This window comes from Vulpes lagopus, chromosome 15 (genome assembly GCF_018345385.1).
Source record: "Vulpes lagopus strain Blue_001 chromosome 15, ASM1834538v1, whole genome shotgun sequence".
Classification (NCBI taxonomy): domain Eukaryota; kingdom Metazoa; phylum Chordata; class Mammalia; order Carnivora; family Canidae; genus Vulpes; species Vulpes lagopus.
Genome location: NC_054838.1, coordinates 38,282,854 through 38,307,668, shown reverse-complemented (window position 1 = coordinate 38,307,668; position 24,815 = coordinate 38,282,854). Strand labels below are relative to the sequence as shown.

Genomic DNA, 24,815 nt, shown 5'->3' with positions numbered 1-24,815 from the left:
GATAGGAGTCTACGAGGAAACAGTTGGCTAATCTCTCAGGGGCCCAGAGGCAGAAGCAGCAAATTCTACATGTGGAAAATTAGAAAAACCTCCCAGAGGATCCAATTCAAACAAGAGATACAATTTAAATACTTTATCCCTGCTTAGACATCCTCAAGATTCACCAGCTAGGATAGGATAGAGCCAGACTTCCTTACTTAGTGGCAGGAAAGGCCCCTGGTGGTATGACTCCTCCCACGGCCAGCCTTGCATCCAGTCACTCCCTGCTGGGCTTTCCATTGTGACCCACTCAGTATTCTTGCTTTCAGGCCTATAGCAGTGCAGTTCCTTTGTTATAAAATATACTTGCCCCACCACCCTCAGCTCTTACCCAACTAACTCACACTCATTTTTTATTCTGCTTCTACTGGAATGCCTGTCCTGACCATCTGAGACTGCATTAGGTTCCACTCTTTATGATCCACATGAGCCATGTGCTTATCCCTATAGCACATTTATCATCCTGTGTTGTAATTACACACGTACATGCATATGCATGCACGTGTGCAGACACATATCCAATCACACACTATCATTTGAACTTACTAAGCACAGGATCCATGTCTTCATTTTTTCTCTGCCATTGGTACCCAGCACAGTGCCAGGCACATAGCACTCACAAATGTTTGTTGAATAAATGGAAAGATTGATGGATATACGAATAATGAAGTGTGAACTACACTGCCACTTGACAGTGAATACAATGAAGGGCGGAAGATAGTGAATACTGCTATTCATTGAGCACTTGGTGATCCGGCCACATGAAACCCCTTATGTATTATCTCTTTTAATTCTCAAAACAATCCCCGTTTTACAGATAAGTCAACTGAGGTAAACAGAGGGTAATTCACTTGCTCAAATCTATAAAGAGTGTAAGCAGAAGAGGCAGACTTCGAATAAAGAAAGATAGGCTGGCTTCAGGCCCCATGCAGGTAACCAACCATTCAACAGTGGTCCCCATCCAGCTCTTTGTATTTTGTAGCCTGAACTGAGAAAAACTGAGACTGAATGGGTGTGAAATGTGACTTTCCCCCAGGAGTTTCCCTGAAAACTGCTCCCTATATCTTTATGGCACTGTACTCTCTTGCCATGGGTCATTCCTTCACCTGAGCCTGATTTGACTTGTTTTTAATCTCAGAATCCTCTGAGATAAAATTTGAACTGAAGGGCTGCCTGAAATCTTTTCTATTTAGTAGTGATTTTTCACTCTCTGTATAGATTTTGTGTGAAAAAAAAACTGACTTGTTTTTACTATTTATAGTATTTTTATACTTGTTATTTTATTATAATTAGGAATTATGAGGATTGACACTAATTTCCTATATAATTTTTTTTTTGTTTTTGATATGGCTAATCTCTGATAAAAATCTCATGAAACAGGCAAGGAATCCTAATGTTTACCACCTTGACCCAGTCCACTTTAATGCCAACCAGTGTTTTTAGAGTAACCACCGTACCCTAAATACACCATTGAATTCTAGGAACATAAAGAAAAATAAGACACAAACCCTGCCCTTAGGAGCAGTTCACAGAGTAGTGGGGAAGATCAAATTACATACAAATCATTAATTTTTGTAGTGTATGAATGAAGTGGTAAAGGAGACAATGCTCAGGGAAGTCAGGCTAAAAAGGACACTGCCCAATCTGGAGGTTTCAGGAGGTTTTCTGGAAGGGTGATGATGCCTGCATTGAATCCCAAAGAACGAAAGATTATATGAACCAGGTGAAACTCATGGGGAGTTTCAGTTTGGGGGAACAATATGAACAACAGCCCAGAGGTATGACCCAACACAGTGTAGGCAGGGAATTGCAGTGTGTAAAATGTGTGTGGGCAGGTGAAGGGAATGGACTGGAGAGGCTTAGCCTGAGCAAGGGGCTGTCAACTACCCACCTTTCAGCACCCTTTCTTTCTTTCTTTTTTTTTTAAGATTTATTTATTTATGATAGACAGAGAGAGAGAGAGAGAGAGAGAGAGAGGCAGGCAGAGACACAGGAGGAGGGAGAAGCAGGCTCCATGCCGGGAGCCCGACGTGGGACTCCATCCCGGGACTCCAGGATCGCACCCTGAGCCAAAGGCAGGCGCTGAACCACTGAGCCACCCAGGGATCCCCTGTGCACCCTTCCTTTCAATAGCCTTTTTGGTTTACCATCAGATTCCTCATACTCCTGACAACCTCCCAACCCAGCGGGATGCCTCCCCACCTACCCCCAGCCAAAAATTATGTGTTCTCACCCTTCCTCTCTGCTAGAGAATAGACAAATTAGTTTGTGCTCTTATAATGATCCTTAGTGACTTGCTCCATCCTTTATAAACACTTTTGAGCAACTACTTTATTACAGAGACTGTGCTAAGTACACACACACACACATAAAATCTCACTGGATCTTATACACAGTATTTTATAATAGAAAGTATTATGCCTTCCACAGATAAGAAAAAAAAAATAACTGAGACAAATAGAGGTTAAGCAAGCTTTATTCAGTGCATATTTAATAAGTAGTAAATTTGAAATTCAAACCCAGGTCTTTATGTTCTTATAGCCCTTTTTATCTTAATATTGCCTTTCCGATGGATTCATTTTCTCAACCATATATATCTCATTTTACTGTTGATAAGCAAAGCCACTGTGAATGTATTTCTGCCAAATAAAATAATTAGTATTTTGATTCTATTTTTTACTCCCAAAGAAATGACCCTAACGGTAACTTTTTTTTTTTTTTTGGTATACAGGTAAATCAGTTGGGGTGACATAATGGAACAAGGTAGCCTGTCAGTCAATCCTGTTCTAACCTGGCAGAACTAGAGTGGTATAGGAAGTGAGCCTGGTTAGCAAAGATATGGATTCCAATCCTGGCCCTGCCACTTACAAGCTGAGACATAGAAGCACTTCATTCTCAGAATTTCTAGACAATGAGAATGAAACTTTTCATCATGCTTTGTGTGATGCTCACAGGATCATTGTGAGCATAATACAGAGTATGTTCCACTGTCCTTGGTTCATGAGATGTGAGTTTCCTGTACCCTAATCATAGGGTCATCTCAGTTCATGTCCCCCAATATATAGTTCTGGTGACATAATATGAGGTTTCATGACATCATTCTTCAGGAAATGTACTGAAATGGAAATATTTGACTTTGGGAATCTGGCCTCAATTTGAAGTAAATCATTGCTGCGTCCTGGGGGCCCATGGTCTTCTAAAGTCCCATTATATTCTTATTCTTAGATAGTTGGTTTTGAAGTTTCTGTGACAATGCTTTTTCAGAAGTCAGACTTTCTTCAGAGTTTAAAGGCAATTTGTGTTAGCCACTTTTCCCATTGCTCTTGAGGTTTTGGCAGTGCATTTATATTTCTTCATGAGAAAAACTTTATTTATTTTATTTTATTTTATTTTATTTTATTTTATTTTATTTTTACTATTTTGATTCTAAACTTGGCCCAGATGGATCCATTTTACTTAGTATTTAGAAACTAAATGATGACTCACTGTGGTAAATTTTATACCATAACATGATATGAAGCCCTCTTTGGTAAGGTAAGTGTGTGCTCACATTGTTCACTTACATTCAGCCAAAAAAAAAAAAAAAAAGAAAAGAAAAGAAAAAGAAAAAGAAAAAAAAGGAAAGAATCACAGCATCCCTTCTGTGTACAAGTTTGCTGCCTGGCCTTGTTCTCAGGCTTCACAACTACACACTGCTGATGGTAGAAGCATGACTCTCCCTCTACTGAGTTAAAATGGCATGGCCAAAATGCAAACTTATAGCACTGTTTTCTCTAATTCATGTGGCTTTTTTAGTGGGAGACAGAGACCATGACATGGCAAACAAAGATTTGTCAATGACCTTGCTTACTCTTCTTAAACAAACAATAACTGAAAAACAAAGTGTGGTAATCCTAATGAAGCTCCAGAAAAGGTAAAGATAATTACAATCAGCATTTGTTAAACAAGTCCCAGTCATGTGTGAAACAATATACTGTGTGTCTTGCACATTAGTGTTTTCTAGAATAAAGCTCCCCAACCCCAGAATTTCTGATGCAGTAGATCCTGTGTGAGGCCAGAGAGTTTGCTTTCTAACAAGCTTCCAGGTAATAATGATGCATATCGATGAATATGCTGGTGACATAGGGATCACATGTTGATAACCATAGACCTGCACATTCTCAACTAACAACAACTATGCGAATTCAATATTATTTATTTTATTTTTTACAATTTTATTTGAGAGAGATAAGAGAGAGCACATGCAAGTTGGGGGAGGGGTAGAGGGAAAGGGAGAGAGACAAGCAGACTCTGCACTGAGCATAGAGCTTGATTGATATGGGCCTCAGTCTCATGACCTGAGATCATGAGCCACCCAGGCACCTCATGAATTAGATATTATTATTATTCTCTGTTTTAAAGGTGAGAAAACGTAAGTGCGGAGAGGTTTAGTGATTTGTCTAAGATTGCACAGGTCATAAGAGATGCAGGTGGGATTCAAACCCAAGTCTAAACACATGCTTTTTTCCACAATAACATGACTGGCAAGCTTTCAGGAGGATATATTAAGTGGGTGATTATTCCTCCTTCCTGTTTGCCCCATACTAAGACTTCTGCTCTGTGGACTCAAACTCTAGGGCATCACCTGCCCACCAGAGCATAAGGTAATAACACTGCTCTTGCCAGAGACTTGCTATTGGTTGGGTTATTAAGCATACTTTCCACTCTCTGTTCATAAATTCCACAGTAGTCTCTGGGAGACTCTAAAATGTTCTCCCACTTTCTCCCTATGTGACTGAAAGATACACACTTTTCCCTCACCGGAGCCAGTGTCCAATCAGGAGATCAGCTGCCATTCCTCAAACAACAGCATTGGTGTGAAATGGGAGGGGTCGTGGTTAACTAAGGAATGGGAAAGATGTTGGGATATAAATTGGCTAGAATTTCAGTGTATGGTCACCATATAATATTACCATAAAAAGAAAAGCAAAATCAAACCAGCTAAAAAACTTTCTTCAATTTTAAATGGCATGGGTGAAACAAGGGAGGTAACAGAGTAGTTTAATATCAACATGTATGTCCTCTGTGGTAGGCAGAGTAGTGACCTCCAAACATGGTAACATTCCATTTCCTGGAACCTCTGAGTATGTTACCTTACATGGCAAAAGCGACTTTGTGGGTGTGATTATGTTAAGGATCTTGAGAAGAGACTATCCTGAATTATTGGAGGGAAACCAAGGTAATCACAGGGTTTGTTATAAGAGGAAGGCAGGTGTATCAGAGTCAGAGAGAGACTGAAGATGTTACTCTGGAAGACCTGGAGCTCAACTAAATGATTGTATTCTGACCATCACATTCCCTAAAAGATATCTTGGCTTAGGCAGGGAGAGAGGAGATAATGGTCTTCTCCATGCAAAATTCTGGTGAGGTTCCATGACATTCCATGGGGGTTTACTTTGGTCATATGTATCACACGCACACTCACACACATCCTACCAGAAATCGCTGAGAGCAAGAACATTTTCTTATTTATCCTTAGGTTGGGTAGAAGCTCAGTAAATGGCTATTGTGGTAATATAGGAGGTAAAAAGGAGATCTAGCCGTACTGATCCCTCCTACTTACGCTACTCAAAGGATAAAAGATTCCCATTATTCTACATCATCCATCTCAACCATTCTTTATGCCATGTCTGTTCATTTCACTCTGGCCCCCACCAGTGTCTTGGTCAGAAACTGAAGACAGCGAGGTCCACTTGACCCTCTGGTGGGAGTCAGGCACTCCAGAGAGTATGTTCGACTCAGGCAGACACATTATGATACTGAGGGAAAAGGCACAGTAGGAGCATCTGAAGGAAATAAGAGGGTATTTGAATTCAGGGTGAACAGTGCCTGGTGCTCTGAGGGACTACCCAGCCATGGGGTACAGCCAAGTGTGCAGCCCGTTGCTGAAAAATGGACCAGGACAGAAGTTTCTCTGCCACACACAGATTTAGTGCCTTCTAAGACAGCAAAATGAGAACCAAATATCCTAGCCCAAGTGGACCAGCAAGCACTTTCCCGTTTGTTGGGTTAACTAATAAAAATATAAGTAAGAAAAAATTGATCTCAGCATCCACTCATAACAGAAGTTCAACTTTAGGACTCCTTTTAATCTCAAAGATAATGGAAATGTCTGATGATACTTGAGAAAAACCGAGCAAATTGGCTTCAGAGAAGAACTTACAAAGACACATTAGCAGAATGCTAATATGTTGAACTGGAGCTAAGCAGATGCCGACTTCTGATGTCTTGCCCGTCTTTTTCACCTTCAAACTCCAAATCCCTGCATCAAAGCACATGTTATCTAATTTCCCCTTGGACATTTCCAGAGGCTTTCATTTAATTGTATTCACTGTGCAGACACTGCTTTGTGACTGCATCTCCAGGGAGGACAGTGCCAGACAGAGAGCAAGTCGCGAGCTGAAAGGAGCAGACAGGGCATTTCTAACCATCCTCAGTGGTGCCAGTGAAGAGCCGGGCTCTATGTGTCAACTGTTTCCGGACCTTCCCCTTTCTTCCTTTCCTTGCCCCAGCAACCCTCCATGCCCACCCCGAGCAGCAGTGGCTTGATCCTTCTTCTGGCCACTAGGTGGCAGGCGGGGTTCTCTGGGCAGCTGGGGGAGGTGGGGCGGGGGCGGGGTGGGGGGAGAAGTGGGGAGCATTTCCCTGAGCTTGCGCGGTAACAATGCGGGACCGTCACCCTGGGCTTGTACAGGCAGCTGGATGCAAGCAGCTGGAGGCGAACTGTTGTAGAAAGCAGCGCGAGCAGTAGATGTGCAGTTTCCCAGATGTACTAACTGAAGAATATTCCTAACACAAACTTGTTGGTTTTCCCCTCATCACTGATAGCACATTTCCATACCTATACAGACGGTGCATATAAAAGCTGGGGGAAAAATCAGCATTACTTCCTACATAGTGATGGCTAAATTTTAAAAACAGACATACTATTGTCATACGCTGTAGAGGAGTCTTACCTAAATATTTTCCTGCCACACACTTTGTCACCAGAATTGCCTTTTTAATTGAGTTGATCATGCTTCCACTGTCTATTCTTCAGGAATTAAACCAACTTCTATCAAGATCTTTGATTTATTGGGGATGCAACAAGTGCCCATGCATACTATTATTTAATCCAATTCATTTCTTTTTTTAAAATTGTAATTCTAGTATAATTAATATACAGTGCTATGTAAGTTATAAGTGTACAAGATATTGATTCAGCAATTCTGTACATTACTCAGATAAGTATACTCTTAATCGTCTTCACCTATTTCACCCATTCCCCCACCCACCCCCTATCTGGTAATCACTGTTTTTTTCTCTATAGTTAAGAGTGGGGGGGGGGGGTTGGTTGCTCATTTGTCTCTTTTTGTTTACTTGTTTTATTAAATTCCACGTGAATGAAATCATATGGTCTTTGCCTTTCTCTGACTTATTTCACTTAGCATTAAGACTTCTAGATCCATCCATGTTGTTGCAAATGGCAAGATTTCATTCTTTTTTGTGGTTGAATAATATTCCACCATGAATGATATAGATAGATAGATAGATAGATAGATAGATAGATAGATAGATGATAGATAGATCACATCTTCTTTATCCATGGACACTTGGGTTGTTTCCATATCTTGGCTATTGTCATAGTGCTGTAATAAACGGTGGGGTGCATATATTTTTTTGAATTACTGTTTTTGAATTCTTTGAGTAAATACTCAGTAGTGAAATAAGTGGATCACATGGTAGTTCTATTTTTACGTTTTTGAGGAACCTCCATACTTTTTTCCACAGTGGCTGTACCAGTTTGCATTCCCACCAACAGTGCATAAGGGTTCCTTTTTCTCCACATTCACCCAACATTTGTATGAAAATGTGTTGTTGATTGTAGCCATTCTGACAGTTGTGAGGTGATACCTCATTGTGGTTTTGATTTGCATTTCCCTGTTAGCCATCTATATGTCATTTTTGGAGAAATGTCTGTTCATAGCTTCTGCCCATTTTTAATTGGATTATTTAGGGGCTTTCTGGTGCTGAGTTGTATAAATTCTTCATATATTTTGGATACTAGCCCCTTAGTGGATATGTCCTTTGCCCATTATCCCAATGAAGACACCAAACATTAGAAAGACAAAGACACTTGCCCAAAGTGGTAAGGGGCTAAACCAGGGTTTGAACACCACTATTGCAGTTAAGAAACTTTAGACCTAAAATGTAAGGCTCTCTCTAAAACTGGACCTTCTGACTGAGAAGCCAGTCTGCCCTGTCACATGCTAGGTCACACCATTTCCAGAGGGCATCAAAGCATGATGATGGGGTAGGTAGCCTTTTACTTCAATAAAAGTTAATGAGTCAGAGTCTGCACCATTTTGTACCAGAGTGCTCAGTGCAAGTAAGATGAGGCTCGGGGCTGCCAGAGGGAGGCAGATGAGAAAGGACACTGAGTATGGGGTCAGGCAGTCACTACTACTAGATTTAAAATCAAGCTTTTAGACCCTCCAGCCAAAAGTTTAAACAGGCTGAAACTACAGAAGAGAAGGTGGAGTGTAAGACGTGAAATGAGGATGATCAGAATGCTGATGTAGATGCTAACGGCTAACTGTTCCTGAGCATTTATACTGTGTCAGGCATTATTATCAGTGCCTCAGAAACTTTCATCAGATCTTAAGACAACCCCATGAGGTAGGTAACATTTTATGAATGAGAGAATCAAGGCACAGTGAGGCAAAACAAATTGCCCAAGGACGATATCTAGAAAGGGTTCTAATCCCAGGAGCTTGGCTTTAGAGTTCACAACTAGAAATTGTAAATGCTAATACTATATTTGAAAGGGTACAAAGAATTTGTAGGAATCAATTAAAGGTCAGGATCAAAAGAAGACATTGGTAAAAGTGTCATCTTTGCTGTATTTTAATTTAGGTTGTATACCATCCTGTTTAACCCCCTTGCCCAATGAAATTATTACCCATTGCCCCATTTTCTTTTATTAACCCTTTCCCTTAGTACTATCTCTTTCTGTGAGACTTAAAGCCACTGTCCAGAGTATTCTGCTGAGTTATGATCTAGTTAAGGTCCAAAGTCAGTGCAGTTTGGTCATCAAAGCAAGTATGCACAAGAAAGACATTTCAGGGGTTTGTTGTTGTTGTTGTTGTTGTTGTTGTTGTTTTGGCTGAAATATCCACATAATGCAGATAGCACTTACTGAAATTAAATTAGCACAAGGAATAGGATATGTTTCCTAACAGAAGCAGACTAAGTACATGGTTACATTTTTACCAGTTATGATTTTTTATGATTTATTTTTATTTCCTTTCTTGAAATGAAGACTATTTGTAAAGTTATCAATTTAAAAATATGTGAAATGGTGGAAAATACTTTTTAAAAGTGGTCAGGTTGGGCACCTGGGTGGCTCAGTTGATTAACCTCTGACTCTTGATTTCAGCTCAGGTCATCATCTCAGGGTCCTGAGATTGAGCCCTGTGTGGAGCTCCACACTCAGTACAGAGTCTGTTTGAGATTCTGCTTATCTTCTCCCCATCCTCATGCTCATGCTCTCTCTCTAAAATAAATGAAGTCTTTTTTTTTTTTTAAGTGGTCAGGTATGGTTGAAGTCCACCAAACATTTCTTAAGCACCAATTTCATGCAAATATTTAAGTCAATTTTTAGAATTCAGTGTTTTTGAGATCCTGAATAATTATAACATACAAGACAGGATATCAGAGGAAAATATTATTTTGACCAAGAAATTTAAAAATTACCTCATCATCACTTCTCTAGACATTATCATTGAAAGCTTTTCCTATTTTTACATTTTCTCTCTGGATAAAAGTTACACCTTCAACCTCATTGCCCAAACCTGTGTCAGTCTTGACTCTTCACTTTCCTTGATGCTTCACGTCCAATCAATCATATTCTCAACTTACATTACCTTATCTTTTGCATTCTCACTGATACTGCCATGGATCAGAACTCCATAACCTATTGTCTGAATGACTGACACAAGGTCCTAAATCTCTATTATTGATACACCAACCTGTCCCAACCAGTGCCAGAGCCATCTTCCTAAACATTGAATTTGATCACATTACCCAACCTTCAAATAGTAAGAATACAATCCTTAAAATATAAAAATCTAAAACTCTTTTACATGGCTCACAAAGCCCTTAAGGACCTGACCCTTCAAGACTTGACCTTCTCAACCTGAGGTCCAGCCACCAATCTACTCCACCAATTCCCCAGCAGCCCTTCCACCAGTGCTTCTCCAAACACATACCACATATCCCAGCAGTACCAAACTGCATATAGTTCCCCAAACATACCATGCCTCAGCTATTTCTTTGTTTGGTATGCCCCAGCCTGTGTATGTTCTATTCTTTTTTGCCTCTACTAATACCTGTATTTATCTTCCTTCTACCTAGAAAACACCTTCTTACCCTCCAATTCCTAATCCAAATAATATACCTCTTCATAAATTGCATTTCCATTGAACCTACTGAGTCCTTTCATGTAGAATCCCTCAAATTGTATTATATTTGTTTTTCTCTGCTAGACTATAAGTTTCTTTTTAAAAAATATTTTATTTATTCATGAGAGACACATAGGGAGAGGCAGAGACATAAGCAGAGGGAGAAGCAGGCTCCCTGCAGGTAATCTGATACAGGACTTGATCCCAGAACCCAGGGACCATGACCCAAGCCAAAGGCAGACACTCAACCACTGAGCCACCCACGTGCCCCTAGACTGTAAGTTTCTTGTAGGCATTGCTTTCTATGTTTCTATCATCAGCAACTAACACAGTGACTGTGTTAAAAGGTTCTCCAATAAATATGTGAGTGAATGACTAGTAAAGACTCACTTTTCTAGCTTCTGGCAAAGATCTAGTCCCTTCCATAATGGTGAATCAGTACTCAACGGTAGTTCATTTTCCAAGAGAATAAGTCAACTTGTCAAGTCTTGCTCTACCACTGCTTGTTAATATACTATTTAAATATATTTCTGTCTCTCACTGGGATGTAGAGGTAAATGCTCAGATGATTTAGATGTGATTGGTTGTAGTGTAATGAATGATATGTTTCAGGTATTTGATTTGGGGGAAGAGAAAAGCTTTGAAATGATTAATTAAATGGTTTGGCTCTGCAATAATTGAAAGTATATTTGTGGAACTATAAAAGACTATGTCTGGATGATTTTGATGAATTGCATCTAAAACATTCCCTTTGTATAATGAATTGATATTCTTGAATGCTGTGATTACAGTGAATTTTAATTTGCATGTGATGTTAGTGATTTCATTTGTTACGACTTGAATTTGATTAAAATATTCTCAATTAATTGATATAAATTGGGTGGGGGGTAAACTAAGCATTTTCAAAATTTTATTTTCAGAAACGTTCCTTTTATTTGCATTAGCCCTACTTGGGACTGAACTAGCTACACCATATCTGGGACATGCAAGTCAGATCTCTTTCAACACATAACATTTCATACTAAAAGAAAGTAAGCCTTAGGCATAATTCTGTGAGTTAATGATTCTCTTTCCTCAAACTCCATTCCCTTGGTAAAGATAAAATTGTTAAGGAAGAAGTAAACAGTGGAAAGATAAGAATATCCTTTTATCTAGTCTTGGTTAAAATAATTTTTCCACCTTTCTTGAGCCATTTGGCCACGGATGATTCTAGCATTCCTCCCAAATTCCCCCAACACATACACACAAAAAAAAAAGAGAACAAGTATTTCTCAAGCTCCTTCAGTGTGCTCTGTGCTATTACATATGTCATTTAAGTTGTACAACCTTGGAAAGTAAACATACACTAATTTTTATATCTGAAGAAACAGAGACTCAGAGAGATGAAATAATTTTTTCCAAGACTGTACACTTAGCCTATGATTGAGCTGACTTAAATCCATGACTGCCAGGCTACTCCTCATATTCTTCATACTGTGCCTTATTATATCCTCCATTACTCTTTAGCTGAAAAAAAAAAATATTCCTGTTGGTTTGAAAAGGGGGGGATCAGTTATCAATGTCAACTCTCAGGGATTTACTAAAGACATTTACATAGAAGGTAGCATTGAAAAGAAAGATAAGTAGAAGTGTTCAAGTTGCTTAGGTAAGGGAAGACATTCCAGCATGAGATAACAGCAGGCACAAAGGTACAGAGTTTAGGGCTACTTGGGGCCACTTCCTCTTCTAGCTGCAAATGTTCTCTAAGATCGACCCATGGTCCTTGGCTCCTTTCTCCTTGTGTTCTTTTCTTTGGAGAACCCAGCCATCATGGCACTTTCATTTATCAAGTGTTCTTCCTTAAGCTCTAGTTGTTAGTCTTCAAATGATAAGTGGATGGTACTATCTTCATACCTGGCATCATCTCAACCTCAACACATCCAAAACTCACTCTTTTATATCAAATAAATTCTTCTGTAGTAGTTTCATTATCTCTTTTTGTTAGATGTAACAAATGCTACTTCCAAGCCTCAAAATGTTAGCCATGTTTAATTTTTACTTATCCTCAACTTAAACATATTTAATCAGATATTGGATGCTATTGAGATAATAGATGCTATTTTTAAAATATTTTCAAACTAATACATAATGCATTTTATATACATCACCCTATTGAAAATCAAGCAAAGTTACATGAGTTATATGAGGACTAGAATTATATTTCAATGCCCTGACATTATTAACCGAGTACATCTAGCAAGTATTAATTGAGTGTGCTGTGTACCAGGAACTTCTCTAAGCTTTGAGGATAAAGTGGTGAATAAAATTTCAGCCCTCACAGAATTTCAATTATATTCGAAGAGAATGACACCAAAAAATAAACAATACATAATTCCAGATATTAAACAAATACATCAGATAATTCCAGATAGGTATACTTGCTATAAAGAAAGGTGAAGCAAGGTAAGGAACTACAGTGAGCTTTGGCAAGTTATTTTAGATAGTTTTAGATATCTAAAACATGAATAGCCTCTCTGAATAAGCTGAACAGAGAGCAAAATGAAGTGAGAAAATAAGATGCATAAAGATCTGGGAGGTGGAGACTAAGTGTTTCAGGCAGAGGGAATAGCAGATAAAAAGATCTTGAGGCAGGAACCATATTGTCTTGTGGTTGGAGTAAAAAAAGAAGGGGGGAGAACAGAAAAATGCAGACAGGCACTTGAGGATCAGACTAGGTGAGGTGCAAATTTTGTTTTTTGTCCTGAATGTGATAGAAAATTTTGGAAGTTTCAAAGAATTACACAATAAGATTAATATGTTAAAGAAATCTGTCTTGTTTCTATAGATAGAATGTAGAGTGGAAAGAAGAGAAGGAAAGAAAGAAATCAGTTAGACATCCATTGTGACAGGATAAGTAAAAGAATACAGTGATTTCAAATAGAAAGTGTAATGACAGGACTTAAAGATGAGCTCTAGGTTTTTGACCTGTGTAAATGGAAGGATTGGGATTATTGTAATTCAGACTTGGGGAAGAGAGTTTTGAAGAGTAAAATCAAGTGTTCAGTTTTGGACTCATTCATACTATGTCATATAAGCTTAGAGAAGTCCAGGCTAGAGATGAAATAAAAGGACTGGGGGAGCCATCCACATTTGATTATAATAGGATGAAATGAGAAATTTGGGACCAGAGATGATAAAGTAAAAGAGAGAAAGTTTGAAGAAAAAAACACAAACTTAATTTTGGAATTGTTAAATTCAAGATTCCCAAGAAAACATCTAAGTGAACAAGTCTAGGAAGCTGCTGGAAAAACTGGCCTGAAAATGAAGAAAGTTTTGTGTTGAAGTATAATTTGGGAGAGCCAAGGGCAGAACCAGAGACTAGATAAAGAAAGCAAGTCCAAGGACTAGACAAAGAATTCCTAAAGAACAGACATAAGTCCTCCTGACACCTAGGTGCAAGTGCTAACACAAAAGGAAAAAGAATGATTCATAAATGAAGAAGTGGTCAGTAGCTCCAGAGAAGTCAAAGTAGACAGAGCTAAGGGTCATTAGTACTGGATATGGCTAAGGGCCATATGTCCTGCAAACAGTTTGGCCTTTCACAAGAAGAAATTTAGGCCCCAGACACTTTGAGGATGTTCTTTGTCTCCAGAGGCCCACACAAAGACAAAAATCATTGTTCATTCATCAGGTATAACACTTCGATTAGCCAGCTACTGGATTCCATAGAATAAATTTTGATGTTATATGTAAACTACCAAGATGCAAGTGGAATACCCATAACTGAGGATCCTGTTGGTACCAAGCACACCGAGACCCCATGGCAGCCTTCTCAAAACCTCCACTTGTGATGGGTTTCAGTTCTTGACATCCTCCTTGCTTACCGATGCCCAAGTACCATATCCTTAAACCCATTACACTATATAGCCACAAGTTTATAAGATGGGGATGTCAAGAGCCAGCAGATGAACCCTGGGAGCTGGCAGCCCAGCCCTGAACATGGTGGTCCCACCTCAGGACCAGGTTGTCAGATGCTGATCAAACTGGGTCCTGAGAAGTGTGAGATGAACAAGGCCCCCTAGAGGGCAGCAGAGCCTCACAGCAAGGGGAAGAAATACCAAGAAGGGTTCGTGGGGTGTTACACTAAAGGAGACACAAGGGGGCAATGCACACTTTTATGGTGCATGGGATCCAAATTAAACTTAGTGAATTAAAGTCAGTAGAGGTAGGAGGATCTCAGTTGTATACCAGACAACAAAAACAAGTTGGCTAGATAGAGTTGGGCGGAAGTCAGTCACAAGAAAGCAAGGTTCTCTGCTCAGTGCATGTTTATCATCCCGACAGTAATAATAAACAGGTACTGTTTGCTGAGAACCTATTATTCATCATGTTGTCTGCTATGAACTAGATGATATTTTGGGCACTGGAGATGATAAAGATGAATATAATACTGTCCTTCCCCCTAGATAATGCCTTTCCTCAAAGCAGAGCCATAGATGTAAGCAGATAATGTCAGTAGAGAGTTGTAGGTGCTTCAAGTCTTTGTCAGGGGTACTGCAGGGGCACAGAAACGGACATAGTTATTATCTAAGAGCAGACAGGAAAGGCCTCAAAGGTGGGATAACATGATACTATGGGTCCTGGTTGTATGTGTGTTTTTTCTTTCCCTTGTGATTTCTCTAGATCTCCAGAAATAATCGTTTTTTTTTTCTCCTTCATTTATACTTTCAATCAACACATTTCTTTTATTAAAGCCTGCCAGGTTCCAGTCGCTGACGTGGGCACAGGGATACAGATGTGGCCCTGACATGGCAATAACAAGCAGGCAGTGAGCTTGCTCCCTTTGGTTTTCCTCTTCTTGCCCTCTCTGAACCTTTACTCCAGGGATAGAGAAATCTAAGCCATTCAGTCTGATAGGTCCTATGTGAGAAGAAGAGTCATAGAAAAATAACATCATTATTTTGACTCAGTTGATTAAGAATCTGACTCTTGATTTCAGCTCAGGTCATGATCTCAGGGTAATTAGATCAAGCCCTAGGTCCAGCTCTGCACTCTGAGGGGAGTCTGCTGGAGATTATCTCTGTCCCTCTGTCCCTTCTCTAGCTCTCTCTCTCTTTCTCTCTCTCTAAAATAAATAAACAAAATCTAAAAAAAGAAAATAACATCATGTCTTTTCACCTACGTGTTCAACAACCCATGACAGCACAATGTGCCTCTCAGACCAGGTTAAATTAGAATTCCATCATGACATTTGCCATTTTAGTTCTATGATCAGTCGGTCTGCAGCCACATGTGGTGTTATCATCACCATGGATTTAGTGTTCTCTGATTGTTTACAATGTCCATGTTTGTGATCCCCATCAGGATTATAAACTCTTTGAGGTCAGAGGCTGTGAAATGTGTTTTCTTAATGTCAACTACAGAACCAATCACTATGATGAGAATAAGACACATGATATGTGTCTGAGTATATTATTTATAAGAAGTACCACCTACTATGGAATTCCAATATCAACATTCATCAGCTGTGTGAACTACAGTTCTCTTTTGGATAAAGTCATCATTATCCCTCCCCAGTGTTATAAAGATGCTTGAGACAATATAGAAAAACTCCTAACACAGTGCCTGGCACTTATGTTTGCCTCTTATCCTTCTCTCCCTATCTTTGGCTTCTCCTTGCTTTTTTTCTAAATTGAGTTTTCTTTTCCCTTTTAGTCATCCCTTTGCTAATTTTGGTTCTAGAATTCTAGAGTACAAGCTTTAGAGTTCAACAGCTCAGATATGTTCCTTTCAGCAAGTCACTTAACCATTTTGTGGCTCAATTTCTTTATCTTTTATCTTTTTATGAGGATGATGATGTAACCTACCTCGTAATGTCTTTGTGAAATTAAATGCTAAAATCCTCATGTAAAACATCAACACTATGAGTCAAGTAACCTTGCTCCTGTTATTCAAAGAGAAAATTTAATAAAAGTTATATAAGTTACCCAAAGTCATACAGCTAGTAAGTGGTAATGCTAGGAACCGAACTCATGTTGGCTAACTCCAAAGCCAGTACACTTCATTACCTTGATTTATTACCTATCTTGAGCAAACTAAAACCCAATCTGTTTACGAAAATTTGGAGAACTACTGTATATCTACCTATATGTGTGTGTTTTTGTATGATTAGAGATATGTGTGCATTTCTGTGTGCATATATGCATCCATATATGAGTTTATATGCACATATATAGTATATGTGATCCATATAGCTGCACACACTAGTTTATCACACTCTGCCATAATAAACCCCTGTAATTCTAGATGACCATGCAACACCTAGTTGAATACTTAGTATATAATGAGTACTTAAGAAAAACAAGTAAATTTACTAAAGAAAAGACCTTTGAAGCAACATCTTCATATAATGTTTCTTTAGGTATCTCTCATTATGAAATTAGAAAAATCTCACTTTCTATTTATTGTGACAGATATTGAGTAATGTGGAATCTGCCCAGAAATGGCAAAATTAGTAAATCCATCTGCTGTAGTTATATGTGATTTTAATAAACCATGAGACATTACCTTAAAATCAAGAGAAGTATAATTGCATTTATTTAAATGATACTATTAAAACAATGAAACAAAGACTAAAAGGGAGGTAGAAAGGCAGTCCTTTGTCACAGACTTGTGATTTTAGTATATTCTGACCAGTGCACTAGAGGAGAGATGATTTTTGTGAAGCTCACATTGAGTCAGGGCACAACTCAGCAACCCAGGACTTCACACAAAGGCTCTCCTCTCTCTGGGGGTCATCACCACTTTCAGGTAGCTGTCACTGTCACAGGAAGCATGAACTCCCTCATTCCTCAGTCCTTCACATACATGCAGGGACCAGGAACATGGCCATCTCCCTCTGTCACCACTACCTCCTTCTGGTTCTGTCAAAAACCCTGAGTTTTAAACCTGAGAGGAGGGGGAACTAAGATTCTTGGCAATCCTTGGAGACACTTCTTATTTGTCCCTCAGCAGTCAAGAGAAGCAGAAGTAGAGAAAAGGAAAAGTTTTTTGTGTGGCCATGGGGCTGGAGCAACAAAGGTGAAGGAAGAGGACAGAAGAAGAAGGGTGCCCAACAGAACTGTTGTGATCAGATTCAGCAAATGGCAGCATGTGTACAACAGAAGAGAAAGGCAGTTTAGATGGAGCTAGGTTTGGATCAATACTATCTCCTTGCCTTTGATAAACGTTCTTACTTTTACCATTTCTGGTAAATGGTAAAAGCTGAAGCCATGCAAAAAAGCGTTTGCCGGCTGCTGCTATATGCCAAGCCCTGCCCGTGCTAGGTGATTGCAAGAGGTACACACATGCCCTTGCTCCGGTGAAGTTTACAGTTTAGGGTTAAAATAGTAAGCTAGTAGGCAAACTGATATCTAATTAGAATTTGAAATAAGTGTTCTGAAAGAAGAGAGAAGGACTCTTCTAAAGACCAACAGGAGAGGAGGGCTGAGATAAAGAAAGGAACCTCTTCTACCTGCATGTCACTTTCAAATGCAGCCTACATTCCAGCAGCCTGAATTAGGGCGTGTGGGAGCACCCAGATCCTGCAAGCCAGTCTGGATGGTGATAAAAATCAAAGATTCATTAACCCACACATGTAATGGGGATCATACAGGTCCTGTCCCATTGGAGGACCCATGGCTTCATAAGTATTAGGGGACATGTGGAAAAAAACAGGACAAAATATTGTATATCAGAATTGTCTGGGGAAAACCTGCTGAGTTAGAGAAGTGATTAGAACCGGAAAAAAAAATGACATGTATACAAGTACCATTAATATGCACCTGTTAAGATTAAGAATTTTATCTCTCACCTGATCCCCAAAATTTCCACTGGGGAAACATTAATTCAGGAAACATTAGTAAGTCCACTAATATAACACAGATGGTTTATGGTTTCCTTGTGGGAGAGGAGGCAAACTCTGGGAAGCAGTAGATTCAAGTATTGGGTGTGTGGGTTTTTTTTAAGATGTATTTATTTATTTCTAAGTTTTTATTATTTTTTTTATTTCTAAATTTTTAGAAATTGTATTTATTTATTTGAGAAAGAGAGAGAGAGCATGAGGTGGCGGGCGGTGGGGGGTAGGTACAGAAGGAGAGGGAGAAGACTCCCTGCCTGGCAGAGAGCCCTATGCAGGGCTGGATCTCAGGACCCTGGGACCATGACCTAAGCCAAAGGCAGATGCTTAACAGATTGAACCACCCAGGTGTCCTGATTGATTGATTGATTTTAGAGAGAAAGAGCGAGCAAGCAGATGGGGAGGAAGGAGGGGCAGAGGGACAGAATCTCAAGCAGACTCCCTGCTGAGCACAGAAGTCCACATGGGGCTCAGTCTCACAGCAAATGAGATCATGACCTGAGTTGAAACCAAAAATCAGACACTTAACCAACTGAGCCACCCAGGTGCCCCAGTAGATTCAAGTTTTGTGAGACTTAAGGTCATACAATTTGGGGAAAGAACTCTATTAAGAGAAAGATAACAAAATGTGAATACAAAAATAGGAACAGGGCCTTGCTAGGGCTCTAAGTGAGGGTCCCTGATTCTCCAGTACTTTCAGAGGAAATCTACTTCTGCAGAGAAGCACTGAGGTTTGGGCTTCCTACCCCAGACTGAAAAAATGAAGTTACTAAGTGCACACTGTAACCTAGGTCAGTACCAGAGAGAAGAGAAGGGATCAGGCTTCCTATCTACTAGTGTAAAAAGGGCTAAAGGAAGATCAGAGGCAAGGACTTAAGCCAGGAGATCAGAAAAAAAGATGAAAGGTTTGAAAAAATAGCACAGTTCCTGGGGTGTCTTCAGACATTCAGAGACAGAACCAGGCTTGAGAAATGGCCCTACTAGTGTTTGTAACCAGCATTTTAGTGAGAAACAGTATGCATCAGAGTTAACCAATCCCATAACCTTGGGTAAATCACTTTATCTCCCTATATCCTGGCTCTTCCTCCTTTGTAAAATAGGAAGTAGTATCTAATTTGTAGAGCTATTGCAGTGATCAAATCAGTAAGTTTGGTTACTCGGAATGTGTTTTGTATATTCCCAGGATCCAGTAAATATTGGCTCTTCTTTTCATTACCAAGCTTGGTCTGACTTCAAAACTTTTCTAGCTGTTTATGCTAAAAAATGTTAGGAAACATTCCTGTTGGAAAAACTACCCATCAGTTTTTAGGAATAATAAACTATTTTGTCTGAAAAACCCCTCAGTCCTAAAAGAGAAGCCAGCAACTTTTAATTAACGCTTTACCATGATGTTTCTTCAGACTGATCCTTTTCTTCTGGAGATCTTCCTTCTGGTCAATCAACATTGTGCTCCTCCCTGAAAAGTTTTTCCTGTTGTGTAAACTTGTAAAGCACCTTAGAGTTAGTTTTAAAATCTGCATCTTGGGATCCCTGGGTGGCGCAGCGGTTTGGCGCCTGCCTTTGGCCCAGGGCGCGATCCTGGAGACCCGGGATCGAATCCCACGTCAGGCTCCCGGTGCATGGAGCCTGCTTCTCCCTCTGCCTGTATCTCTGCCTCTCTCTCTCTCTCTGTGTGTGACTATCATAAATAAATAAAAAAATTTAAAAAAAAGTGTAAAATCTGCATCTTCATGGACCTCTGTTGATTGTGAAACAAATAGCGTCAAAAGAAAGTACATGGTGAAAGGCAATGACTTCAGATGATTCATAGCTGAAAACAAGTTCTCATCATAAGAGGGATTAAAATACTTCCTTGGAGAATTTTCTGGAAGCTAAATGAAAGGCTTTACCTAGTCTATAACTGGACTAGTAAGGAATGAGCACATAGGGACACAGTTTTGTATTCTTTCTTTTGTTTTTAACACATTTCCATAATTTTGCTATGCTATAATTTATTAAATCATTCTCCAGTGGTTTGCTCTTGTTTTGTTTCTGCTATTTTTCTACAACACTGAAAGGAAAAATCTTTGTACAGAAGGCTTTCAGCTTATGTTGAACTATTTCTTTAGAATAAATTCCTATTTATAGAATTACTGGGCCAATATAGCTGATTCTTTACATTTTAATTGCTTATTTGCATTGCTTCCCCACCTGTCAACTTCTACCTTCCTTTTGTTTTATAGAGGACAGAACAGTATCTTCTCTGGCAGCTTCTCAAATACTTTCCCAACTTATGTTCATCTCTGACATTATTTTCTCAGGCTATTAATCATGCCTATTATTATTCTTTTTTTAACCTGCAATCTCTGAGTGAATCAACCTGACACTGCAAGTCTGGACAAAAGCTGTTTTTTTCTGGATACAGAAACCACAAGATCTGCTGGAACAGGTAGTAAACCATCTGAATATACTTACTTGTGTACAGACACACAGAGGGCAGAAGGATGAGACTGAAATAAGGAATTACTTTGTGATTATGAACTAGATTTGGCCCCTACTCTTTCCTTCTCAAGTGAGATCTGTAAAGGACTTCCCTTCTGTCTTCAGCTAGAATTCTCCCCTAAGCAATTTGACTTGAAAGATTGCCTTGGAATTTCCTTCGGTTCTCTTTGTAACACTTCAGCATTGTTGAAAAAGTCTACCATCTCACCCTGTGTGGTTCTGCTCTCGCGCAATATCCCATCCACACATCATCACTGGTTGACAGTTGTTCTCAGCTATGCCTCTTTGACCTTCAGATTTTTGTGTACTCACCTGGAGGTTAACACCGGCTAGAGGAAGGACAGCCTATTTCCATATTAGCAGGGGGGCACAGAGGGTGATCTGTTCTACTTGGCCATTGTGTAGAAATTTGACCTATGGAAAAGAAATAGCTTTATACTGTGTTCCAAGCCCAGGTGCCTTAAGTATACATTATTCCCTTTATGTATGACATTTTCAGTCCCTCAAATGGATTATCAGATTATTCAGAAAAGTTTTTTATTTTTCATGTAAAAGGACATTATGAAGCGAGGTGCTAATTAAAAGCATGATGTCTGTAGGTAAAACATGTGGTTTCTGTGATGGGCAATTATGGAGACTTAGCCAGACTGTGCAGCTTTCTGAGCCACAGGTTCTCCTGAAAGATGAAGATATTAATAACTTTGTTGAGAGAATCAAATGGCACAAGAAAACTTTTCTACAATATTGGAAATGCTATTCAAATGTATATCATAGCTTCTCTTATTTTATCACTGTCAGGATCCAAAGTTAGGATAGCCCTAAAGGTGACACAGCAAATAAATCTGGAAAATAAAATGTAATGTCGCACTCTGCCTCATATATTTTAAAATTAGATATTGTGTTTCTGATCGCTAAAGATGTTACACCAGGGTAGGTGTTTGATCTGAAATATGTCTGAGGTTAGGCTGGTGTTTGAGAAGCCAACATGGGAACAAAGTTGAATGTTTCCAAAACTTTAACGAAGGTCCATACTGGTACAGGGGGAAAGGGAAATGATAACTGAAAACTAAAGGCTGAAACATTCTGTCCAAAGCCAGGAAGGCAAAGGGAAAACTAAGAAATAATATCTAGCAGCAAAAGTTGCTATAGTCAGGCTCAGACATAATGGCATCTGGAAGAGAATTCCAAAATCAGAGCCAAGACCACTTCAGTCTATAACTGGACTAGGTAAGAGATGAGCACATAGGGACACAGCTTCATATTCCTTCTTTTGTTTTTCTTGATACTTTCTTAGTCTATTGACAGGAAAGGTGACTGAGGAAAATCATTGGCAGATCCTTGCAGACTGATGCCAATTCTGCAAACATGACCAAAAGCTTTATTGAAGTACTTAAAAGGGCTCTGACCTGTGATGGTTCTTATTAATCAGTTTGAAAATGCAACACTAAACCCGTAGTAACTGGTTATTTTGGTTTCTCACATACCCGCTTCCAGGGTATGTGTATGTTGACAGTGGGGATGGGCGCTTCCCACACCAACAAGCAATTCTCTTGGGCAGCTGAGTGTCCTATAATTCAGCTCAGTTCTGGCACTATTAACTTGAAAATTCTACAGGTTCAGGGTTCAATCCTACAAAGACTGTCCTTACTCCACCACCCCTATCACCTGTGCTTCTGACCTACTGGCTGTAAACTGGAGGTTCCAACGACCCCCTTCTTGGACTTCTGAGCCAGTTGCTCTACCTATCTTTCTGACCAACTGGCTATAAACCAGAGAGTCTCATGACCCCTTTCTCAGGTTGGAGTACTTTTCTGGAGGGACTCTCAGGACTTAGAGAAACATTGTACTTACCAGAGCACAGGTTTAGTAGGTTTATTATAGGATATAACTCAGAACATTCAGATGGAAGAGATGCATAGGGCAAGGCATGTGGAGCTTCTGTGCCCTCTCCGGGCAAGCCACCCTCCCAGCATTTCCATATGTGCACCACCCCAGAAACTTTCCAAACCTGTCCTTTTGGGGCTTTAAGGAGGCTTTATTACAATGGCATAATTGATTGCATCATCGACCACTGGTGACTGAACTCAGTCTCCAGCCACCTCCCCTCCCTGGAGGACAGTGGAGTGGGACCGGATGTTCCAACCCTCCTATCACAGGGCTGGCTCCTCAGGCAACCCGCCCCCTCCTTAAGTGCTTTGGGGGAATCACCTTATTAACATAACATGAGGCATCTTTATGACTCACAACACTTAGGAAATTCCAAGGGTTTTGGGAACTGTGATCCTGGAACAGTGAAAAAAAACAAGTATGAAAAGAAATATATACATTTTCATATATATTTGGGTCATCTGAATAACGAAAAAAATATTTTCCTTATAAATCTTACATGGGTTAGGACTATAGTTAGCATGGCTTCCAGGAAATTAACAGTGGTTTTTGCACCATGGTCATAAAGGCCAGTTGTTTAGGTGTTCTCTAAATGTGAGTTATTGAGAAATTAATCCTTTGTTTTACCCAATCTGTCTCACTCTTTTTCTTCCTATACAAAAATCTAATTCTGTGAAGACTTACACTTTTTTATATACAATAATATGTATAAGAAGAAGCAATATTTAAAAGAAGACAAATGGTTAGACTAAAACATTTGTTAGTAACTTGCTTCTTTAGGGTCTTCATAAATACACACACATACACACAGAACTTACAAATACCCACACCTAATGCTATAAAGAGCCTTAGAAATTCTTAGACTCGGCTATGGTAGAGAAAGTAACAAAAGCAAAGTAAAAGCTAGAAGGATTTTGGCATTAGAGAATCTAAAACCTAATTCAAAGTGGCTGACATGATAAGACTCACATGAAAAGAAGTTCTGAGATGAAACAGGCTAATTCAGTCACTCAGAGATATTGTCTAAGAACTACATTCTTCTAATTTTCCATGCCACTGTTTTTTAAAATATTGGCTTACCTTCTCTCATGCTGGCAACATGGGCATAGCATTACTAAGTACCACACCAGACAGCTGTCCTAGCAAAAAGAGACCATGGTTTCCAGTGTTTTCTTTGCCAAGAGCAAAAAGAGACCATGGTTTCCAGTGTTTTCTTTGCCAAGAGAAAAGAAGAAAAGAAAAGAAAAGAAAGAAAAGAAAAGAAGAGAAAAGAGAAGAGAAGAAAAAGAAACTGTTCTTAGAAATCTCCAGAAGACCCTCTCTCATGATCATAAACAACATCCTGCCTTCTTCCCTTCCTTTTCCCACTACACTGTGAACTCTGTGAGGCGGGACCTGTGGATGATTTATCTCTGTATCTCCAGGCCAAAGACCATTGTCTAGAATAAATTGATGCTCAACTGATGTCTATTGAATAAGGTAATCCATTCCATCCACTTGGCTTGATTTAATGAGCCATTTTTATTCAAATACTAAATAGTTTTAACATCTTAAAAAAAATTAAGAGAAAGGCCTCCATCCAGAACTAATAATGATATGGCTTTTGGTGCATTTTATTTAGTATTAATTTTAAGGCAGCAAGAAAAGAAACTTGGGGGAAAATGACTATACCAAGGGTAAACAAGTCTTTTGATACTAACTCACTTTTACCACTGCCTATTGAATATCAGGGACATGGATGAAGTGTCATATCAAGCTGAAGTTTTAGAAGGGAAAAAGGCAATAAACCTTAAGAATCTTGGGCCCCAAACTCTACTAATGGTCATTGTCTACTAAAAAGGCTTGTGACCTCGGTCAAGTCAGTTAAGTGAGTCTCAGTGTCCTCTTCCAGCAAATGAGCGTAACTGTACTCTCTTTAATTGCCCACAGTCTTAAACTGATGGATAAATAAGATTACTTCTGTGAAAGCATGCTGGCTCTGAAAACTGTCATTCAAATATAAAGGCTCATCTTGATTCACCATGTAGCAGGCTAATGTTGGGAATCTTATA

General features: G+C 39.3%; 1 protein-coding gene across 2 annotated transcripts in view; it reads left to right on the top strand.

Moving 5' to 3' along the window:
* The window catches only part of GRM5 (glutamate metabotropic receptor 5), a 514,508-nt gene that overhangs the window by 464,336 nt on the left and 25,357 nt on the right, over nucleotides 1–24,815 (top strand). The gene's annotated exons all lie outside the window — the stretch shown is intronic.